The sequence below is a fragment of the Carlito syrichta genome, unplaced genomic scaffold (assembly GCF_000164805.1).
Source record: "Carlito syrichta isolate Samal-C Ts95f unplaced genomic scaffold, Tarsius_syrichta-2.0.1 Scaffold308881, whole genome shotgun sequence".
NCBI classification, from domain to species: Eukaryota; Metazoa; Chordata; class Mammalia; order Primates; family Tarsiidae; genus Carlito; species Carlito syrichta.
The window spans coordinates 327,148-331,818 of NW_007252977.1; the positions used below are offsets into that span (position 1 = coordinate 327,148).

The 4,671-nt window shown below is 34.7% G+C and overlaps 1 protein-coding gene across 1 annotated transcript in view; it reads left to right on the forward strand.

Annotated features, from left to right (window-relative positions):
- The first annotated feature begins 685 nt into the window (after nucleotides 1–685).
- Nucleotides 686–4,671, forward strand: part of CAV1 (caveolin 1) — a 68,067-nt gene continuing 64,081 nt past the window's right edge. Inside the window, exon 1 of the mRNA XM_021716725.1 lies at nucleotides 686–864. The gene's annotated coding sequence lies outside the window, so the exon portion shown is untranslated. The remainder of the gene's footprint in view (nucleotides 865–4,671) is intronic.

Genomic DNA, 4,671 nt, shown 5'->3' on the forward strand with positions numbered 1-4,671 from the left:
GGGAGGCTCAGGTGAGTGGATTGCCTGAAACAGCAGGTTCAAGACCAGTCCAGCAACTGGCAAGACCTCATCTCTACAATAAATAAAAAATTGGCTGGGCATGGTAGCGTACGCCTAAAGTTCTGGCTGCTTGGAAGGCTGAGGCAGAAGGATCTCCTGAGCCCAGCTGGTAGACGCTGGGGTGGCCGTGAGCGTGCCACTGTACTCCAGTCTGGGCGATGGGAGTGAGACTCCAACTCAAAAAAAAAAAAGTTTGTTTAAGTACTTTAGAAACACAAAGAGGAAGTATCCAACCAACCTATCCTGGTCCAGGGGAAGGGACATGGAACAGGCAACAGGAAAGGCTAAAAGGAAGTAAAGCCTCAGGAAAATATGAAGAGTTAGACAAGTTAATGTTTAGGGATAGAGGTCAGGTAGATAAATATACAGTTTTGTATATTTTTTGTTTTAATGTTTCAGATAGCATGCCACTAGTAGAAAGAATATTAATATTTATCATCTACATTCCTCTTCATTTTTTTAAGCAATGTATCTTTTGTGTATCTTATCACTGTGGTGGTCATTGTTCGTTTCTTTGCTTCAAATGTTCAACCAAATATAATTAGGTCATTAGTGTATCTTTTCGTTCATGTACAAGAGTCAGCAATGTTATTTGGTAACAATAACAATCCTTACACATCTCTCTTCCTCCATTCCAGGATTGTAATGCCTTTTGTGAAGACCTGCCTAATGGTTCTGCCTTCAGTGCAGACAATATGGAAGAGTGTGACAGATGTGCTCATCGCCCCATTGTGTACAAGCATAGGACGAAGCTTCTCTTCTGTCAGTCTGCAACTGAGCCGCGACTGAGCACTTAAACCCCAGGTCTGGAGATTTGGATGTTGTAATGCTTCCTTGTTGTTGTAACACAAAAGCACTATTGTTCTGTTCATTTCCCAACTGTTCTAATTAAGAAAACTAAGATGAGCAACCACATTTAGACATGTTTATTGGCAGATTTTTTCAAATAATGTTTTTCTAATTAAAAGTGAAGAATTTCATCTCTAATCTCATAACTAGAATTATATAGTAAGTTGGCAACACTTAATTTTTAAAGGCAGTTTTTGCTTTAGTACAAAAGTATATACTGTGTAATGATGAATTTATAATGATCAAGAGACAGTTTTCTCCAAACACTACAATAGTTTTGTGCACAAGTGCTCATAAAAATATGGGGATTTCTTTGTTTGTTTTTCACTCTGGTAGTAACACTTTTTAAATTACCTTTTCAGATATAGTCATAAGGATACTTAGAGAAAAAAACATACAAAGATTCTAGAGTTTGCAATAACAGTATATTGATAAGCACACAGTGATTGTAGTTACTATCAAACATAATAAAGCAAATAAATGTGAAAATAGATTCGTGAAAATATGTACCTTTAATGTATTGTTAATCTACAGACCTATTTAACAAGATGTTAAATTTTACTGTATATTTTGTACTTAATGTAAATGTTGCTCTAATCAGATTGCTTTAAAGCATTTTATTATATTTGTTATCTTGTTGAACTAATATATAGAATGAGGAAAAGTAGCTCCCACAAGGTAACTTGACTGGTGAGATTGCACTGTCTTGATTATGTAAGTATTTATATATCTTCTTTGGGGATAGACTATAAAAGAGCAATACCCAAAGCTTTCGCATCTAGCTTTTCCAGTCAAAATCTGAAATGGCTTATGACTGATGTTTAGCTGACTGGATCTTAAAATAACTCATGTCTAATTGGTATTTTGTCTAGGAGATGCTTTCTCTCATGTATTTAGAAATGAAACCTGTATTCGGTATTTCTATTAATATTTCACCTTACTTTCAAGTAATATTGGTGCTACTTAATAACATTTTACAATAAAGCCTATTTCAGACACTTAAGTATAATTTCAACTACAGTGATTCATGTAGAGAGATTTAAAGGAGGGTTGTCAACTTGTTGGATTCATGCTACTGACCTACATGCATAAGTTAAAAGCTAACAGCTATAAACTTTTAAGATGTCCTCTACTATGGGTTTTGTAACACAGTATATTCTTATCATTTTGAACTGTAGAGTCCTATTTCAGTGTTATGAGTCACTGTTGCTTTTTTAAAAATCTCATTATTTCAAAATGATAGCAGTGCATTAAAAAAATCTATGTTGTGAGTCATAGTACAATTTACACATCTTAAAAGTGTGTAAGTGCTCAACTTTCAGAATTACTATCAGAACCCGAATTAACATTCCTTTGAATATCTTCATAAGTAACAAACCTTCATTCAAAGATGATGGATACGATTTTTAAAAATTCCTAGAACTGGTGAATGTCAAGGATGATTCAGCTGGAATACTACTGGGGACCAAAACAAGTGAATGATAAAATAACAAAGTTCCTATCATTTTGAAGGTAGTTACAAAAGAGACATTTCAAAATTGCCTTAAACCATTGTAGCACTCTTAGCTAAGATTTGTGATCATTACCTTAAAGCATTACCATCATTTGACTGTATAGATTGTATTGTGTTAGCATAAAAGGTTAATCGGTCTCATGACTTTATAGTTATACCTTGTATTTAAAATGCTTTTTTTTACCTGCACATGTTAAAATGCTTTTGAGAAACATTTGCATATGTTGATAAGTCAAAAGTATATGATTAATAGAATACCTATTTTAATAAATTATGATCTTCTATATTCTCACATAGCTATTGACAAGTTTTAAACCCAAAATATGTATATATAGTTATATATAACAAAACCTTTTAACTTCTAACAAGTGTTACATATGATGTTCTTATTTCTGATTAATATTATTTTCAAAATAAATTTTTACTGACATTTTCCATTAACTTTTTTTTTCAAAGACTCAAATTTTGTACCAAGTGTGTCCAGGTTTTATGTGCAAAAATGTTGCCTCTTTTATTTGGGGCGGTGGAAGTGGGAGATGAGGAGACTTTCTCAGTATCCATAATAAACCTTCTAGAAAACCATTAATGTGCTTATTGCTTTTATTATATTACATACGAACCCAATAAGAACTCCTTCAAACTACTTTTTACCTTATTAAATACTCAAAATTCCCTTGAATCTAAAATAAAATTTTTAAAACTCAAAATAAATAATAAATACATGAGTTATTGCTTATTCAGGAAGATACTTGTTAAGTATTATGAGATTAGTAATTTAATTGTTTTCCTAGCACTTAAAGAGGTTCCCTATGAATTTTTATATCATTTGATAAACAGTATAAAATAGCCTGTCACAAACCCACCATACTTCATTTTCTTTATAAGATATCTTCTTACTAATCCTAAATAAACTGGTATTTCTGTTTCTAATTTTTAAATAAGAAAGTAATAACAATATAAATCACATGTACTTGGATACCTGTACCATGAAACCAGACTGGAGTCCAACATTATTTTTGGAAAGTGAATATGTGAAGAGTGGTTGCTGATATTGGCATAGATTTTCTGGTCAGTTCATCTGGGAAAATGACCAACCCCTAATAATAAAGCAGGTGCTTGGCTTTTAAAAATGTTCTTTGTAGTTTCAAAGAACTTTTAAGGTTCCTCCTTTTGATAATCATACACATCCCATTGATTTACTTTGGTGCCTTTCTTGGGAAGCCGTTAGAGTGTAGAGAAGGAAAGCCCCGACTTCAAGTCGGGCATCAGAATTCCTGCCTTAGCCCTGCCATTGTTGAGGTGATCCTCTCCTGCAAATGTTTAATCTCTGGGTCTTGGTTTTCTTATATTTAATGAGAGAATTCAACTAAATGATCAATCACAAGCTTCCCATCTCATTGTTTTCTATGACTTCAGTAGGAGAAGACTTTGCTATACAGGGGGTACCAAAGTGTATACACATTTTAGGAGATGTTATCTATATTACTTTTCAAAGTTGAATTAAGGTAGCAATGTGTAGTATGACGCTTGCTCAACCATGCTTCTGCCATTTTCTTTGTCCTGCCTGTGATGCTAGTATTCATTTGATTAATGCTATTTTTTTTTTTTTTTTTGACATTGGAATCTCACTCTGTCACTCAGGCTGGAGTGCAGTGACACGTTCATGGCCACAGCAACCTAGACCTGGCCATCCTTCTGCCTCAGCCTTCCAAGTAGCTGGAACTAATTATTGAGCAACATGAATTTCAACTGTGTGAGTCCAATTGTACGTGAATTTTTTTCAATAAACAGGGTCAACTCTGTACCTACGAGTTCCTCTTCCACAACTAAACCGGACTGAAGACACAGTATTACAGGATGCAAAACCCAGGGCTGTGGGGGGGGCCAACTTTTGCTATCATTGGCTTTTACAGGGCTAATGAGACTTGAGTATGCTAGGATTTTGATATTCAAAAGGGGGTTCTGGAACCCATTCCCCAAAGATACGAAGGGCTGACTATATTTTATTTGAAGAGTTCCTACCCAAATCATTGCTACACCACCATAATCATTGCCATCTTCATCTTTTGCTTGGCTATTAACTGGCCTAATTCCCTGCCTTCAATATGGTCTCTGATTCATCTTTCTCTTAAAAAAATAAAAAAGTCCGCGCCTTTGGGAGGCTGAGGTGAGTGGATTGCCTGAGCCTGTACGTTCGAGACCCGCCTGGGCAGCGAGACCTCATCTCTACAATAAATCAAAAAATCAGC